The sequence below is a fragment of the Podarcis gaigeae genome, assembly GCF_964106915.1.
Source record: "Podarcis gaigeae genome assembly, chromosome: 5".
Taxonomy (NCBI): domain Eukaryota; kingdom Metazoa; phylum Chordata; class Lepidosauria; order Squamata; family Lacertidae; genus Podarcis; species Podarcis gaigeae.
This window is the reverse complement of record NC_139681.1, coordinates 21,491,465-21,510,955: the sequence shown is the minus strand read 5'-3', so window position 1 is coordinate 21,510,955 and position 19,491 is coordinate 21,491,465. Positions and strand designations below refer to the sequence as shown.

At 42.0% G+C, this 19,491-nt stretch overlaps 1 protein-coding gene and 1 long non-coding RNA gene across 9 annotated transcripts in view; one reads left to right on the top strand and one right to left on the bottom strand.

Annotated features, from left to right (window-relative positions):
• The window catches only part of RET (ret proto-oncogene), a 119,433-nt gene that overhangs the window by 69,136 nt on the left and 30,806 nt on the right, over positions 1-19,491 (bottom strand). The window lies entirely within an intron of this gene.
• LOC310845426 overlaps positions 1-19,491 on the top strand; it is a 36,040-nt gene that overhangs the window by 5,063 nt on the left and 11,486 nt on the right. Inside the window, exons 2-4 of one of the 5 annotated variants that reach the window (XR_014564707.1) lie at positions 12,165-12,297; positions 13,285-13,400; positions 15,409-15,533. This is a non-coding gene — a long non-coding RNA (uncharacterized lncRNA). Of the gene's footprint in view, positions 1-12,164; positions 12,412-13,284; positions 13,401-15,390; positions 15,542-19,491 lie in introns of those variants that run through there. The other 4 variants (XR_014564706.1, XR_014564708.1, XR_014564705.1 and 1 more) reach the window with 4 other exon arrangements.

The following is a 19,491-nucleotide window of genomic DNA, read 5'->3' as shown; positions in this document are numbered from 1 at the left end:
AAAGACTGATAACTGGAGAAGGGAGGTGAAGTGCAAAGCTAATGAATCGGGACTTGGAAGAAACATTGGAAAAACTAGAGCCAGAGTTAAATTACATACTTATTCAACTGCTAAGAGATTGTAAACACAAAATTGTACTTTTCACTTAATGTGGGCAGCTTGTATGATCCTGGCATTGCTATTGTGTTGAGGATGGGAATGGTTCCCCATGCTCACTATGACCACAAGGAAGTAGGGGTCCCTGGCCTCTGTCTATTAATAAGAGGGACAACAGCTGCTAGCAGCTCTTCCCCAACCTCAAGTCCAATGTGGTATCTGTGATGTACTGAAGGAAGCGGCAGGCCAGCATACAAGGTTGAATTGTAGAGTTGGAAGAGATCCTGAGGATCATCTGTCCAAGCCCCTGCAATGCAGGAATATGCAGCTGTCCCATATGGGAACCAAACCTGCTACCTTGGGGTTATCAGCAGCATGCTCTAACCAACTGAGCTATCATGTTGGCCTCAGAATCTTTTTCAGGCATAGAATGCAGGTAGGTGCCCAACATTAGTTTCTGCATTTGGCAAGCAGTCGGAGGCTTCTGGATTGACCAGGACTGAGAAAAATACTATTGGTCCAGTCTGAAGAGGAGTACCTTTTGTTCCTCATAGCAATGCAATAGGTTATATATATATAACCTAGGTTATATATATATATAACCTAGGTTATAGGTTATATATATTGGGGGGAGTCCTATAATGCATCTATTATTATTATTATTATTACTACTACTACTACTACTACTACATTTAAACCAAACACATACTGAGTCAGGCCCAGACCTTTTTAGGGAACAAGCCAACTATGCCTCCTCCTCTATACATGTACATGATGTTCTGCCTCAATTTATGAGCATAGGATAAGAACCTCTCTACTGTTATCATCTCCAGACTTGGCCGAAAAGTCAAATGCTTATGTTGTGACTGAGAGGTTTGCAGATCCTAGATAAATATTTGAAAGCTCACCTTCATTGTTCTTACATGATTTTCCAGCTACCATGTTCTGCTTCTCAAAGATTTTAATGGCTCCCTTTTTGCATTAAAAAGACAGATGCTGTCATTTTTCTTTGGCAACATATAACAAGAAAAGCACAAAGATATAATCTAATACCGTATTATGTCATATTTAGACATATCATTGACTGTTGGCATCCAGCTTGGAACCAGGAAGATATTTATGCCGACTATAAGAGCTCTTCAAAAGGCTACGTCTGCTAAAATCACTTTAAGAGAATATTACACATGACATCACCCATCAGTGACTACACTGACTCAGGGCAATTACTGCTAATCAACTTAGACTATATCTGTGTAGTTATTTTTAGATGTTTTATTGATGTTGATCAAGAAAGCCTAATGTAGCACATCCTTTAACCTAGTTGTCGTGATGGTCAATTATTTCAGAGGTATTGTAGCTTGTTCCTCTCCATGCTACGTTCTTTCATTCATGTTTGAATTTTCAGTACTATTATTTCAAGCTTATTATTGTTAACGATACATAATAATCCATTGTTGAGCAAGATCTGCCCCTGCTGGGATTTTTCTGTACATGGACTCACACTTAGCTAGTCTGAACAACTTTCAAGGAGTGTAGATTTTACTATGATGCAAAAGTTTTGCCTCCACTGTCACTTACAGAGTCCCTGTTAAGACCATGTTCACGGAGGACAATCTTGCTTGGCTACGAGTGATTGCCAAAGAAGAAAAAGCTAGGAATTGAACCTGGAATCTTCTGCATGCAAAACTGATGCTCTACGGCTGAGCTATGGTCCTTCCCTATCTAATCAAAATGTGGCACATGGGCCTAATGTTGTAAACGTAGAAACAAAGAATTGTGGTGTTGGAAGGGACCTCATCTAGTCCCTCTGCCATGCAGGAACATGCAGCCATCCCATACATACAGGGATCAAACCTGAAACCTTGGCATTAACAGCACCACACTCGAACCAACTGAGCTATCCAGGCTGACTTGAGAATGAACCAAGCAAAAGAGAACTGCACAATCTTAACACACACACACACACACACAAACTCAAAACCAATGGATAACTGGAACAGCTTAACTTACAGACAAAATGCTGCTACTGCTTTTTTTTAAAATCCCCTTCTTAAAATGACTTGCTGATGCTTAAGGTAAGTCTATGTGGTATTTGTAATATTCCCTCCCAAAGATGTAACTCAAAAATTAAAAGACACAGCAGTGCAAAGTTTTGCCCTTGATTTGCCTAACCCTGCTATTGCTATAAATAATCCTTTTCCAGCAGCAGCTGCCCCAATTATTATTTCTTAAAAGGCAAACAAAAGGCTATTTACCTCTCGCGCTGCTCCACCTGGCACTCTTGCTTTAGTAGCCAGGCCCCATCTTAAATCTGTGATCTATTGTTCTTGCATGAGCACACTTCAAATGAAATACAGTCTGTGGTCTTCGTTCAGGGCGCAGCGGAAGCTGACACCAGGTAATGCAGTCAAGACCTTTCCTTATCACTGTATCAATTACCAACCGTACCCACTCATTGAAACAAAGCAGGTTCAAAGGGCTAAATCTCCGTGTCCTTCTGGCTTCTGAACGCTACACTGTACTTTAACGTGTTGTTTATTCCCTAGTAATCAATGTCACCAAATTCAAGAGCTTCTACCTCCCCCAGGTAATAGTTTAGTGAGGCAGAAGAAGAGCAAAGAGTTCTCTTTGCAAAAGTGATTCATTCATGAGAGCTTTAATGGACTGGGTGGGTTTTAGAGGTAGACAGTGGGAATCTGCTTTCAATTAACTGTGTCTTATTTATGCCTCTTCCCAAACTGTCGCCACACAAGGCAAGTTGCCCCTCATAACTAAGTAACAGGATAATGTGCAACCTCTGGGAGAGGGGTTGGTAAAAAAGCACACACTCCGGGTAAAGCAAGTACACAATGCTCTAGGGAACAGAGCAGATTTTAAACAAAATTGGGGTTTGATCATGTATTATGCTTGGAGTCTTCCCCCCTCCACACAGGAACACACAGAGTTTTATTCCTCTAACAACAGCAAGAGTCAGAGGAAAGCTTTTGAGCCATGCAAAGTTTAAAATGTTAGTTGTCAAGGCATGCGATTTTGCACTTTTCAAGCACCTTCCCCAAGGTTCCTCAGAATTTATACGTTTTTAAAATGGGCACGATTTTCTGGGCCAGGTTCAGATGTAACGACAAACTAAGGGTTGTTGCTACACAAACAAGCCAGCAAGAGCCTTAGACTTGTGTGTTTCCCCGTTCTCTTTGCATGAAATGGAAGGAGATCTAAAAGCGTCCATTCTTGCTGTGTTAAAACCACCCTTTGTGGAAAGCCAGTATACCAAAACATAATTGGAGCAAATCAGTAGTTTTACTGAATCTTGGGCGGCGGAGGGGGGTTGCCTTCTGAAAACCACACAACATCACAATATCTTTCCAACTGTGTTCTGGTGAATCCTGAGTTTCCTTAGAAGCTTACTGAGGTAGTGATGGTGGCAAATTTCTCGAAAAGAGTTTGCCCACCACTGATGACCTTTCCCGTGCAAATGAGCAGCTGTATGGGAGCATTATATTGCTAATAAGCCTAGCTAGCTCTCCATGAGAATTTACTGTTCAATCTTGGAACGTGACCCAGGATCTACTACAACAAGGTTGGAGATTTATTTATTTATTTATTTATATGATTGATCTATTGCGGGGGGGCGGGGTTGAAATGGAGCACATAGAAAAAGCCCATGAAAATAACACAAATCCCTGAATGACATATTAGTTGTTGGGAGCTAGTCAGCATAGTCACTGGGTCGGGGATGATGGGAGTTATACAATACACAATGCTTCCCAGCAGACAAGCCAACTTGGAATGGTCTCCATTAAGCTGCTAAACTTGAAAGTGTACAGGATGGAAGGCAGCTCAGGATACCAGATTTTGCTGCTTATAACTGCAAAAAGCAATGACAGCTTTCCAAAAATCTGGGAGAGGTGGATAATGAAAAATATACCATGAGGCCTTTTGCATGACTAAGCACAGAACCATTAAACATGTAGTGATGAGTGTTCAAACTGAACTCACTCCAAAAATGCTTCTATCTGAAAGAGCACCACCAGACTCAACCAAAGACACTGCCACTTTCTCACCTTTCATTTCTTTCTTGCTTGCTTTCTCTCTTCCCCTGACTCCAGCATCTGGCAAACACTGAGGAACAGTCACTTCATCACCAGTTTTCCTGTCAAATAAGCCACTGGGTGAGTTTCCTCAACAGTTAGGATTCCGTAATAATGCAAAATGAACCTCATGATTAGCAATACTCAAGGACGATTATGGTCTCTTTTCTGCTCGCCTAGTCCCTGCTGCCCATTCCCGTCTTGTTTTCCGAATATATCTGGCAACTAGCTTATTAACTGCCGGTGTATCAGGTAATGTAATAGAACTATATTTGTATTTCCAGAAAAATTGAAATACGATCCAAATGTGGATGCCACGGGGAATATAAAGATGACTCACAGCACAGGGCATTCATAAAGTTGGGCATTCAGAAGTATCAGATAGTCAGTGTATGGAAATGTTGAGAAGAACTATAAGGAACTAGGAAAACTGGAGTGAATATATGAACTGCAATGAAAAGCAGTTTGTCTGGGTCCAGGTTAAGATGACCTCCTAAGCCAAACCTTGGCTTTGCTCAGCACAGCAGCAAAAAAGGAGCAAAGTTGCTGGGAGCTCCCCTTTGAGAACCCACATTTTTGCACTAATCCAAGGTTGGGCTTGAGGCAGTCCACAGCTCAATGGTCCTAGATTGGTCCCTTTTCTGGAAAGCCACCACCAGCCAAGAAAGATCATACTGATCTGGAGGAACCAAAGGACTATCTCAGTGTAAGGCAGCTTCTCCTTATTCTTACCAGGTCACTTCAACATCATACATTTAAAGCACTCTTAACACCAGCTTCCCCCAAAGAACCCTGGGAAACCTAGTTTGTTAAGGGTGCTGGGAACTGTGTGCAGGCTCTCCTAACAGTTCTCTGCACTCTTAACAAACTACAGTTCCTGTGATTTTATGGCAGAGGCCATGACTGTTCAAATGGTATGAGAGTGCTTCAAATAGGACTATTTTAGGTGCATCTCTGAAACCTCCTGCCTAGGTGTCTTTAGGCCTATATGCTGAACCTCATGTACAATTCCCTGAGCAGAAGGCATTCCAGGAACTATTCAAGTCCTATCCTACCATCACTGCCAACTTTTAGTTGATATGCTTTTATTCAGGTTTTAGGCATTGCAGGAAGGTAAGGCAGGGCTGGACTTCCCTCCCAATCTTTCCCACATTAAAAAAATTCAATCCCCTCTTCTCCTGGTTTCTCAGGCTTTGTTAGGAAGGAATCAAGTGTCTCGCTTTAGAAAAACCTGAAATATTGGAAACCCAAGCATGCGACAAAGTGTACCATGTGCTTAAACAGTTTGCTTCTCAATATTTGTTCCACATGGTTACAGCTTTTTGTTGTTCTACTGCAGAACAATGAAGAGGTGACAGTGAAACCTTTCAGCTGTAAGTCAAAATAAATGAAGGTTTTAGGGAGTCTCCGGAAAGGAAGAATGTGGTACCTCCAATTCCTTCTCGGTATGGTTTATTTAATTTGGAGCATTCCCATCTTTCCTTTCTCTCCAGAGCCTCTGCTTCCACTTCCGCTGCCATCCGCTCTTCTCCCCAGGGCAAATAATTAGGAAGCTTTGGATGCCAGAAGGCTAGCTTTCTACTCATTGCAATGCAGTTCAAATTAAGTGCTTCCTTCTGGAATATCCTGGAATTAAAAGAGGAAGCTCTTTAATGGCGAAATGTATTAGACTGTGAAATAGACTCCTCACTCCCCCAGGGCAGGGCCTGCTTAAGAAAGTTAAAGCTTGCTGGAAAAAATGTGCTTTGTACACTGAAGGCACAAAAGGCAAAGTTCCAAATGATGGGAGTAATTATTTTTTAAAAAGCCACTGAGTCAGCTTGGAAATTAGATAGATAGATAGATAGATAGATAGATAGATAGATAGACAGACAGACAGACAGATATGAACACTTGTTAACAGCCATCACATTGCAGTTTCACTAGTAGAAAGTTATGGGGCAGCTTTGTGCAACGAAGATTGGCAGCAGCAGCAGCAGCAACAAAAGTACAGAACTGAAGAAACTGCCTCATTCCAAATGGTACATTTAATAGCCATTCAGGGTTTAAATCTTAAGATGTTGCCAAGACTACCTGGAGATACCAGGGGCTGAACCTGGAATCCTCTGCATGGCTAGTATGTGCTCTACCACTGACCCACAGCTATTTCCCATTGCCTGGCCTGGTCAAAATTTGGCTTAAGTACGGAATGCAAAAGACGTAGTTCACAAAACATGTAGATTGCCAGAAACAGTCCCCAAACTCTCCCAAAGATCTGCACACAATCTAGCTCTAGCTGCAACACTGTGGAAATGAAAGGTGCACACTTCCAATGCCCGGTATCCTCGGAGATGCCAGATAGGAACAGCCAGTTGTACCACCTTCCCAGATTGAAGAACTGGGCCAAAACCAAGAAAATGAATTTTCAATAGGGACAAATGTATGGTTCTACACTTAGGCAGGAAGAACCATCTGCCAGTAGTACCTGTGAAAAGGATCTAGAGGTCTTGCTAGACCACAAGATCATGCTATTCTAGGCTGCATCAACAGAGGTATAGTCTCCAGGTCAAGGAAAGTCATAGTACTGCTCCATTCTGCCTTAGTCAGACCACACTGGGAATACTGTGTCCAGTTCTGGACACCAAATTTGAAGAAGAATCTTCAAGCTGGAATGTGTACAAAGAGGGTGACCAAGATGATCAAAAGTCTGGAAAACAAGCCTTACGAGGAATGGCTGAGAGAGCTGGGTATATTTAGACTGGATAAGAGGTGATGGAGAAGAGATACGATAGCCATCTTCAAATATCACATGGAAGATGGAGCAAACTTGTTTTTTCCTGTTCCAGAGGGTAGGACCAGAACCAATGGCTTCAAGTTACAAGAAAGAAGATTCCAACTAAACATCAGGAAGAACATTCTGATGGTGAGAGCTGTTCAACAGTGGAATGGACCACCTTGAAAGTGGTGGACTGTCCTTCATTTGAAGTTTTTAAGCAGAGGTTGGATAGACAACATGGATGGTTTAGTTGAGATTCCTGCATAGCAGGGAGTTGGAGCTCAGAGTCACTTCCAACTCTACAATTCTATGATTCTATGAAATCTGTTTTGATGGACTGGAAACCAAACCACCTACTTTCCTATTATCTCCTTTGTAAGTTTCTCCTTAATGTTGTTGTTTTTTAAAAGAAAATAAAAAAAATAAAAACAACCCATTAGAGTAACAGAAGCAACTTTTTAATATCTGCTAAATATAATGTTTAATTAGTTTTCTAAATGCATATGCCATTAGCTAACCATTAGGGATAATGTACCCATCTTCCTTTGCAGAATCAGAGAAACCACTGATTTAGTTAGACAGATTCTGAAAGGTAATTTGGCTGAATGAGTGTATTTGTATCATGATTAACTGAACAAAGTTTTTTTTCAATAAAAAAACATTTCTGCTAGTGGCAAGGCGTCATTTATTCTGAAAGCTTTCTCCAGTTCTACTGGCTCATTCATGCCATTTCAGACATGTTTTTTTTTTATTTTAAAAAAACGGTGTCTCTGAAATACAGACTCTTCTGAAACTTCATTTAAAAGTCCAGTTGTTGAGAAAATTCTTTGAGCAATGTAAAGCAAACACCCAGAAACATATTTTGTAGGAACAAGGTGAGAAAGACACAGATCAGAAGTATTTAGAGCAGTGGTGCTCAAAGGGTGTGGCAGGAGAGAATGGCAAGTGCGGCGGAAAGATTCAAGGGCAATCAAATAAACATTTGAACATATCAGCGCAGTTATGGTATAGTGTAGTATTAGGCTAGGTTGGCTAGGGAGAAATTGATGAGATGAGTTTGCCTGTCTCAGATCCAACTTAATATAAATGAAATTACCCAGCAAAAGCAAGCTCACACCTCCCATTGAGTTTCCATACATACTTAAGGTAAACATGCAAGGGGCTCTTTAAAAATTATACTTTGGGAATGATTCCTGTAGCTGCACTATTTTATATTTTCTGGATGTCCCGTGATCGTATTATAAAGTAATTGCGTGCAATGTTATAAATCAAGCACTGCTAGGAGTTGCTTCTTTTTGTTTTCCAATATATTTCTTATCAATAAAAAAACCTGCTGTGGCATGAGCAGATTTTTATTATGAAAGTGTGGCCCAGAGAAAAAAAGTCTGAGAACCACTGATTTAGAGAGTCTGGGGCGGATACCAGCGTACACTCCTACTAAACCCTTCCTCCAAAGTTCTGCAGGGTTCTGAAACCACCACTGAGGCAAGAGGGAGAGACCAATTTCCTGATATTTCCCTAACCTCTTCCCACACCAACCCTCAAACTTGCCAGGCCTCTTAAGACAAACAGAAGGCATAAAATGCATTCTTTTCCCCCATCCCCTGTCCCTTCCTCCTGTCCTCCTACTCCATCCTGGAGTGATAAGCTTTTTAAAATAAAAATAAAAAGGTTGCAACAGTTTTAAGACTTTTGGGGGATAATAATGAGCTGGATCAAGACTAAGGACACAAAACAAGAGTTCCTGGAAGGATGCCTTGAGACCTAAGGGCATAGCAGATCTCCTCTCTGCCCGCAGAGGGATCCAGCCTCTCAAGGCTCCCCTCTACAGGGGTAGAAAACCCTGCTGCCCTTGCCCACTTCACTGCTGGCACTTCAATGGCAGTAACATCTACAGAGTGAAACCTCCCATTCCCTCCACATCTGCCTGGAAGCGGGGAAGGGAGCAGACCAGCTCTGGAGTGGGAGAAAATATAAAGGGAAAATACATGTCTGAACATGGAGGGGGGCAGAGGGAGAGAGAGGGAGACAGTAAGAAATCTTCCCTTAGACTGAATCCAGCCCAGTCTCTGATCACAGAATGGAATAGCTAGTGGCCTTTCTAGATTCTACCATGGCTTTTGCTTGAGCAGCCAAAGTGCAAATGGATGCAACTTTCAGCATCAAAAGTGATTAATACCTCCAGCACATTTTTTTGGAAGGGCTTTTTGTTGTTAAGCTGCATCCTGTAATGTTTGTAAATAACAGGTGCCACAATATCATTAGGAGATCATACGGTTGCAATCACAACTACTAACTGCCTGAATTAATAACAGTTCCAAATTAATGAAGCTTGGGACATCATTGCCATCCCTCATGAACATACATTATGAATCTCTAAAAGTAAATTCCCATCAGTGGATCATTAACAGGGAAATACCATTTTTGAACCAATCAATAACATGAATCAGCTTTTCAAAAGGCACTTGTGCAGGTTTTATTCAGAGAAATAGAATACCAGACGGACAGAGCAGGTACCCTTATTAACCTCTTAATGCAGAACCATATCCAGGAAACTCTACCAGCCTTGCATTCAAGCAGCCAGTACAGGCATCTGGAGCCACATTCCACACTTCCACCCCATGACTCAACCTGCACTCTCAGCAGCATCTCCTCCTCCTCCAAGCAGCCCCAGGTTTTCCTAGCTGGAAGCATCAAGGAAATCACTGCATGGGCTGTTTTCAGATTTTGCTTTGGCAGTGACTGCACTTGCCTGTAGCTGGAAGAGATAACGGTAGGGAAAATCACAGATGAAGCCAGAGAGAGAGAGAGAGAGGAAAAGGAAAAGCAGCTCATACAGCAAATGCCTTGTTTTCTCTGGCAAAGAAAAGCTGTGGTGGCTGCTAGGGTGAGTGGCTGGCAGCAGTGACAGGGAATCTCAGCTTGCCAAAAGCGCAAGGCTAGAAGAAGGCTCTCCAGATGGAGAGCCTAGTCCTGGCAGAGCTGGAGACCAACCCAGGAGCAGAGAAGTTGCCGTGTGCTTAGTATCTGGCTGCACTTATGGGGACTCTTAGCTGGTTGAGCCCTGTTGCAACATATTCTCTTTAGCTGCCTATGCTCACTGCTGGAACAAACAGTCAGAATAGCGATGTTCCTGTAGGGTGCTAAGGTACTCAAATAGATGAAGTTAAGGAACTAATGTGCAAACAAGTATAAGCTAACTAATGTGTAGACAAGCTTCAAACTGGCAAGTCAGCCAAAATAGCTTGCTTCTTCCTGACACTAATGCCCAAGCTCTGTACAGTATATGACTATTTAGATCACCCCATTGATTTTGGCATGTTATCTTTAAACAGTACTTAAGACTATGGTCTGGAATTTGAGACTCTTGGATTCACAAACTGAACCCAGTCTTCTAGGAGTGCATACGGTACAGTGGTACCTCGGGTTACATACGCTTCAGGTTACAGACTCCGCTAACCCAGAAATAGTACCTTGGGTTAAGAACTTTGCTTCAGGATGAGAACAGAAATCGTGCTCCAGCGTTGTGGCAGCAGTGGGAGGCCCCATCAGCTAAAGTGGTGCTTCAGGTTAAGAACAGTTTCAGGTTAAGAACGGACCTCCGGAACGAATCAAGTACTTAACCCGAGGTACCACTGTATTTAAAATTACATACACACAGGCTGGGTAGCATGCAGGCTGTTTAGCCTCAATTCAGTATTTCTCATGACTGGATATATGTCCATACCTTATTTATTTAAGTTTATACAAACATCAAAGAGACAGATTGTCTGCATTAACCTTTGGAGTTCAGATCTCTTTACTCCTACATTCTAGATCACTAGATACTGATTGAAGTTTGAAGGTGGTATTTGTTTATGGATGAAAACAAATAGCAACTTGCTGAGAAATAAATGTGCTTGAGTGAAAAATTTACATAATATTGGTCATCTACATAATTTATTCTGTTATGGACTTGGAAGAGTTTTGCTTTCTACAATGTGATATTTATGGGTGTTTTTTGGCTCATACAAAGTAAATCATATTCCCAGTTAAAACCTACAGCCCTTCTTGCAGCAGAAACTGTACCCAACAATAGTAACCACAGGCTAGGTCAGTGTCCACTAGGTCTTCTAAGAGTTTGGTATATAAATACTAGTTTCCACTTATCCTACCATAACCTAGTATGTAGATACAAGATTAATGCGAACCATCAGTCCATGTGACAAACCTAATTTAATAAAGTGGTCTGCCCTATTGATCATGTCCCACAGAATTCAGTATTTCACATAAAAGTGTTGGCTTTTCAATCTTCATATTTCTTGCCATCCAAGGGATCTTTGGTCATAACAAAACTCATCAAGAGATACAGCAAAATAGGTAAGCGATAAAGGATTGGGGGCTGGAATTCTGAGGAGGTGCCCAAGAGCATTATGTTCTCCCACCACAACAACAAAACTTGCAAAATTGTTTAAAACAATTGAACCCAATCAGATCATGAGACCACCCCCATTAAACTGGGAAGAGGCCCTTTTAAAAGTGAGGTGGTGGGACCCACCCGAGGCATGACAACCTAAGCATGAAACCAACATCTGATATTTTTATATTCTTTGAGTCTGTCCAGGTTTCTGCACTCTGTGCCCTACAGCGGGTTGGTTCTTCCCTGTCACAACCAGGGATCCACATATGCCTTTCCCCATATAGATCCTGGGAGAAGGGCCCTGTGTCCCTGTTGGCTAAAGATACTGCATCTGCGGTGAGGAGCAGGGTTTTCACTGCAAATTGCTCTGAGGATACGGAACAACCGTATGTATGGTTCGGAACTCTGCTGTGTTTTTAAGCTTTGAAGAAGGATGCAAAGCCGGCCTCTTCCAAAGTGCCTATGGCTCTTGAACAAGCTTCTAGATCTTTACTGCAATATTGTTGTTGCTAGAAAAGGGTATCGTTTTTCTTTAACGGAACACTGTTTATGAGACTGTGATCTTAGATTATGTGATATTATGACTGGTATTGGTTTACTGTTTAACTTTGTTAGAAGTTGCCTCCAGTCTTGGAGAAGAAAGAAACAAGTGCGTGAAACAAACATCCCTATCATTATCAATGCCATTTAAAGGAAGTCAACTGTGTGTCCAAAGTCTATTTTCTCTGCCTTTAAAGTGCAGGTCATAACCCAAGCGAAAATTCCAAAACAGCTTGCCACAAGGGAAATGCAAGTGTACTGAAACAGTGATTTTAATCCCTTACAGATGATGTGACTTCAAGGCACCCAGCTACCCACAGAAGAGGCTGCCTGCTGCAACTCTGCATGAGACCAAGTTCTGGCCTTCTAAGAACAGTGACTCATGCAGAAACACTGGGGTTGGACTCAGCTGAAGGCAGGTAATTCTTACTCCAACACATTTAAGCCGTTTAAAGGAGTAAAGATCATGAAGCTTGCCTCCAATTTTAACTGAGGAATAAAAGTGTGCCACACAGCCAAAAGAAACCTGACAATGCCAGACCTGCATGTTAGAATCAAGCCTCCAAATAAAACCATAAAAAACAAGGGATGATTTAGTGCACACAGTGGGGAAGGGATGAGAGGCTTGTCTCTACCACAGTGAAGGCTTTTGCCCAGCCATCATTTTCCAACTGGAGCTCCAAGAACAGAAGAAGCCTTTGCCAGGGGGAAAATGTGGCTATTTGGGGAAGAGAGAACACAGGCAAGCAAAGAGTTCAACTCTCACTACCATTCATGCTGCATTTTTAACTGCCCTCTGTCCTGCCCCCGTTTTTAAGAATTCACTACAAGGCCTATCAAGTCATGCCATCACTGCAGCTAGTTTGATCCTCAGCTTGCAGGAAAAGTGCAGCAATGATTGACTTACACCAAGACCGGGGAACCTGTGGCCTTCCAGATATCACAGGACTAAAATTCCAATCATCCCCAACTACTGGTCACACTGGTGAGGGCTGATGGGCACTGGAGGGATCTCCACCTTAAACTCCAAAGGAAATCACACATTTCCATGAGCCTCCTCTTACCAAACCAGACTGACATCTCAAACAAACCCCCCACCCACCCTGTATCCACTTTTAACCTGGCCCTTGACTTTACCAGTGAACTGACTTTACTGTCTGCTCTCATTACCATTTCCCAGAAGTGGAGATTATAATATATGTTAGGCTCTTTCTTTCTTTCAGCATGGGGGGGGGGGGGAGATGACATTGAGAGAGACCATTTAAAAAGGGATTTGTTCAGCTAAAAGAAGCTAAGGACACACGGCACTCGTGCATCCAGCACTCTGTAATGCGGTTTGAAAACATGCGTTGTCTAGGTTGTCACCCTGACTGACAAACGGCTTTCTCCTCCATTAATATTCACAGGGGATGCTTCTTTTTAGCATCATGTGTAAAAACAGCCTGGCACTTTTCAAAATGGTCTGCAAATAAACCACTTGATGCCAAACTGCTGAATATAGATGTGGATCAGATCAGATCATGTAAGCCAAGATCATCAAGATCTAAACAGATATAAATAGTAGGTTGCACTACAAAAAATATTCCCTTCATCCAGAGGAATTCCTTTCCTGTTAAAATTAAGAGAAACTTTGCATGCAACCCATAAGTAACCAGAATCTCCTAGGATATTTAGCTATGGGGTGGAGTGGGGGAACAGTATCACCACATCAGTAATACAGTCCAATATTGAACAGAAGATATACTTACTAAATTAATCCATATTAGTATAATGAATTAAAAGCATTCTGTAGCAGAAAGCATAGCTGGTGACCACTGGCAACACATGGCCTTGTGGAATGACTGTGTAAGGAGAATCCCAGTTGCAAGTAAATAAACAGTATTTTACAGTACAGCAGAGATTTAACTATATGTCACTGGTATGTTTATGAATTTATATATATTTTAGTTTTCATCACAAAAGCAAATAATTAAACAGAAAGAAAGAATTAAAAGCATTCCACACAATGGCTATTTCTGTCTTCCAACTTTAACAAAGGAAGAGATATACAATGTGTGTTTTATACGATCAATAGCTGTTATTATGAATCTCTACTGCAGAAAAAGTTTATTACTAAATCGAACATGTCTCCAGAATACTCAGTGGCTATAGGCCTTGTTTGTACCTAAAGCTATGAAGGGAAAGCTTAGTCTGAACCTGAGCCCTACCTATAGTTGCTGCAGCCTGAAACAATACGCAAGCTGAAACACAGCTTTTCTTCAAAATTCACATATATGCTGTGCTGTTCACCAACCAAATAATATTTAGGAAAATGCCTAAAAGAGGGGAAGGGTGCACAAAATAAATATATTGGTTAAGTTAATACACAGATGTGTATTGGTGGAAACTGCTTGCAAAACTGTGTGTTAGTCAAAACTAAATATAAAACGTGTGTTAAAAGAAAGTCACTAAAATGCTTTAAAAAATAATGATGGGAATCTTTTTAAAAAAGTAACAAATTGCGGCAAAATTCTGAAAACTGAATTTAAGATTGGGCATTATTCACTCAGGATTTAGCACAAGGCAATTAATAAGCAGTTTCGGTAGATTTCCCTCCCAACTGGGTTTTGACCCAATGGTGGGCTGTTTGCACCAACTGGTTAATTTAAATTAGGGGTGGGGAAACCCCAGCCTAGGGCTAAATTTGGCCCAATGTGGCCCTCAATAACTCTCTATGTGGCCCTTGAGACTCTTTCCAGGCCACGCCTCCTTCTGAGGCCACAGCCCTTCCCAGTACTATTCGACACCCTCCTCAAATGCCTTGAACTGTGCCTGGTTGCCTGAATGGAGGATGATGATGTGTGTAGGAACCTCTAGTTTTTGTGGTGCTGGAATGTACAAAGCACAAATGTAAGAGTCATATTTGTGTTTCCCCCCCCACCTCATTTTTTTCACCTCTGGTCCTGCCCACCAATAGGATCTGGCTCCCCATAAGGTTGCCCATAAGGTAGCTGGGGCCCTCAGGCTGAAAAAGATTCCCCACCTCCACAGGTGAAAAGCCTTATTCCCAGTAGAACAATATCTGCCTATAGTAATTATTCTATAGGGGTGGGGAACCTCATGAGAAACCTTCCTGGTGCAAAGGCCACATCCCAGAGGTAGGTTGGGCCAAGGGCAAAAGTAGACAGCAAGTGTGACTCCCGCCATTGCAAAATAGGCTACATTCGGGCAACACAAAAGTCAGAAGTATCAACACACACCCCTCCATCCTGTTAAGGCAAGCAAGCAGTACAGTGGTACCTTGGGTTCAGAACTTAATTCGTTCTGGAGGTCCGTTCTTAACTTGAAACTGTTCTTAACCTGAGGTACCACTTTAGTTAATGGGGCCTCCCGCTGCCGCCACACGATTTCTGTTCTCATCCTGAAGCAAAGTTCTTAACCCGAGGTACTATTTCTGGGTTAGCAGAGTCTGTAACCTGAAGCGTATATAACCTGAAGCGTCTGTAACCCAAGGTACTGCTGTATCACTATAGCTTGCCTTCTCTGGGCAGGAATCTCTGGAAGGAGCAACAGTGAATCACGGGAGCCCAGAGAGCAGTCTAGAGTGGTGCAGTCCAAGCAAGTGAAAAGCTGTCCTGAAATGCTAGCGACTTTGAATAAACCAAAGATGCATTACAATCCGAGCACAAGCCATATTTCTTTTCTCTAACCTTCAGTATGGATTAGAGATAAAGGCTTTTTGTCTTACTGGTAGCAGCCTAAGATTTCATTGTTCTATAAAAATAATAATGAGCTCATGACTAATACCCGACGGTTCATAAATTAAATAAATAAAAACATCCCAACAAAACAACATAAAAAGATCAGGCGTACATGTTCCCCATCATTTTTTTGCGTCAACTATTCATTTTATTTATAAAGCATGGCGTGTGGAATCCTGCAGTTGACATTTGGCTGGCTTAGTCACCAAGTGGCATAAGCGCCATCGCCACCGGTGAAGAGGAAGGGCCACTGTCAGGGTACCACCTATGTCCTCTGCCAACAGTGTGGGCCAAAAGAGGACATTCCTTGTGGGTGTCAGGGCAAGTTCCATGAATAATTCCAAGGATTCTAAGCTGCCACCACATCCTCCCAAACGGGCATCAAAGCTATGCCAGCCCTGGGACTGGCCTACTTATCGCCCTTTGTGAAAGAAACAGAAATGGGAACAGCAGCCGCACCACCACCTCCTGCCCAGGGCACGGCTAGTCAGCAGGACTTTGGGTGTGTTGGCTGCTCAGCCACACACAACAGAACTGCTCTTTGTTACATGCTTCTCTGCATATGATGAAAACATCCATCAAAGCGAAACGTTTTAAAACCTGTGTGGCCCAGAGCCTGCAGCAGCAAAATTCCCATTTAGAATCCGTCATCTCTGAAGTACTTCTCAAATAAAAAATGCTTTAACTTCCCAACAAAAAGGGCACACACACAAAAATCTGTTGTACTTATGAGTTCCATAAGGAGGGCATCCCAAACTCTGAAACCATTGCCCTGTGCCCTCATTGTTCCAACGTCAGTCGAAGAGAGTATGCGAAGCGGGGGGGGGGGGGACCCGGCCAGCCCAAGACATGCTGGTGTCTGAGGCAAAACAGCAAATGAAACCCCCTGCCTCATGCACCATCAAATCGGGGTGCATTAAGTATCAAGGCCGGCCAGGTTATTTTAGCACCCAAGACACAAAGCATTACAAGCAGCTCTCCCTGGGATTAAAAAATACAATACATTTAATGTCCATTTGTTGCCCGTTTGCAATTCCCCAAATCAGCTGTCTGAAGGCAGCCACCTCACTCTATGTAACAGGAGGGCTGGCACTCTCAGCAGCTGATTGGAGAGGTATATATGGGGCAAATGCTCTGTAAAGCAGAGGTTTGCGGTCCACCAGTGATCTGCATGCCTCATTCAGGTGGTCCATTGTTGTCTGCCTGTGAAGAACAGCAGGAGCAGTGACTGGGAACAGTTGGCGCAGTGCATTAAATATTCACATTGATTTTAATTGTATTTTTACTGCTTCTATTAGTTTTCATACGTGTATTTTATTATTTGCTGAATCCAAACTGCAACACAATAAAATACAATATAATAAATAAAACAAACAAAAAAACAAACAAAAAAACACACCCTAGCACAGCACATTACATCACAATTCCTACAGAAGGCAAAATACAAACCAACCACCATTAAGGGGTCTATCAAGACCCTCAGCAATTCTCAAGTGGTCCATGGGGGGGGGGGAGTTTGGGAATCACTGCCCTAAAGTACAGTACACATGTAATCTTCTAAGGCGGAAGCACTTTTTACTTTTTAGAGGTACATCTAAGTTCACCCAAATATGACAAGTCGGTGTTTTGAAAACACCTACATCACCCAGGCACACTCAGAGACAGGGATTGGGGGAATGCACAGAGGCAAATGCAGCTTGGCTACTGGGTAGAAGGGGAAATGGCCCTGCCTCGTTGGTCAAAGATCAATAAATCTGGGAGCTTTCAAAATTCATCCAGAAGTCTACAGTACTTTCCTGTTACCTATGTGGATATTTCAGTAACATAAATAGGAGCTGGTGTCGCACCTCTTTCCGACTTCATTTCTCCCACACAATAGGCACCTTTTGTGCTAGACACCCTGCATTCCTAATTAACATTGTCCTAATAAGCATCTGCAGCTATGTTGACTCAAAAATTTAAAATGGCATTAGTCATCTACTGAGGTCCACAAGCGGAAAATGTGCACCTAAGGAAGCTAACTTTGTTACTTTGCTGAGGAAGGGGGCACTTCCAGTGGCAAGTTTGTTTTCAAGCCTCATGAGGAAGGAGGCAAGAGTCTCGCATGTGAGACAAGAGCAGGAATTGGACTTCAGACCCACTTTAGAATGTTATCTCCTGACATTGACTCTTAACACTCATTCATGATGCTTTTGAATAGAATAAATATTTGGTCAATGAGATAAATAAAATGATTAGCAGACTTCAGTTCACATGAAGCTCAACTAAGATAAGGAGGAGAAAAGACGGTTAGATAAAAAGACTCAGCTATGCCTCCTATTGGACCCACAACCTGTATTTGGTATTTAAGGATCAATCAGCTTCGGTGAATAAGGAAGGAGGAAACTGAGCAGCATTTGCAAATGCTCACTAAAAGGAAGTTCAGAACTGGCAAGCATTCAAATATAAATGTGCTGCATCTTACAGTTCTCTAGAACAACCGCTGGTCCTATACAAACCAGCATCATGGGGAGTTCTCCTGTGCAATGCCACCTCCCATATGTTGGGGTTTGTAGTTAATTAATCTACTGAAATGAATGAGAGCTGCAAGCTCCTGCACATTTAGATACTGGTTAAACAGGAGAACTTTCCTTTGCATTGTTCCCTTATTGCAGTTTTCGCCATTGACCATTGGTATTTTTCGCCAGATCTCCTACACCTGCAATTCCAGCCCCCCCACAGGAAAATCTGTGTTCTTTTCCTTTCTATCTAGATCTTCATTCAGCATGGCACATGCTGCTAGACGGGTGTTAAGTTACATGGGGGCAGCATTACCCAGCACACAAATACAGCAATGGGCACATCTGTAGCTGCTAAATTTCTGCTTCTCATACACAAGCTCTGAATGAGAAAAAAGTTCTGACATACACACACACACACCCCAATTCACAAGTGGCACAATCCAGACTCACAAGCATTCATAGCATCACTTCTGAAACAACCCTTCTAGTGGTTTTCCATTTGTTAAAACCAATAACCCAATTCTGCAGCCAATAACCCAATTCTGCACACATTTGCCAAGAAGCAAGTTCCATTGAATTCAATGGGACTTAATGTCAGGTCAATTCCACAGTATTGTCATCTAAGAAGCTTTGATATTTAAAGCAGATGGGCTATTTTTGAAAATGTGTTTCTATTCCTCATCCAGTATGCAGATGTTAAGAACATAAAAGCATAAAGGTTACAAACATTAAAGAAGTAAAGAAGGCGGCAAATTAATGTTAAAGGGAGAAACATATTCAGTTTCTGGATTAGCATTTGCACTAAACCATATTCAGTTTAAAGGAGACCTAAAAGCAGCTTCCAAATTATGATGCTGCATTTTACAGTGAAACATCAGTTTCCAAAACATGAACATGTGTATTCAAAAAATACAACACTGTATTGCTGGGGGGGGGGAGGATTTTGGGAGAATGATAATATACTGTCCTTCCCTCTCCCCTCCGTCCATTTCCACCCATACCATCAATATTTAGACTGTAAGCTCCTATGGGCAGGGACCTGTCTATTTTGCCGCCGCTGGCATTATTTAGACAATAATACAAAGAGGCATAGCCTAAGCAAAAATCTCTATTAAACACATCTCTGAAAACATTCAGTACACTTTTGAGTATAAAGAGAAAAAGGGGCTTTAAAATGTTTGCAGTCTATCGATTTTGACCTTGATGTTATGGTTTCAAGCTACAAACACCAACTGAAGAGGCACAGAAGTTTAGATTGAATGATGGACTTAAGGAAGATCTGAAATTGGGTAAGGGGCCCCAGGCATTCTTAAGAAATGTGTAAGGCAGAAGAAGAAAAGGCTTGTGTAAGTCAATCAGTGCTTCCAAGACT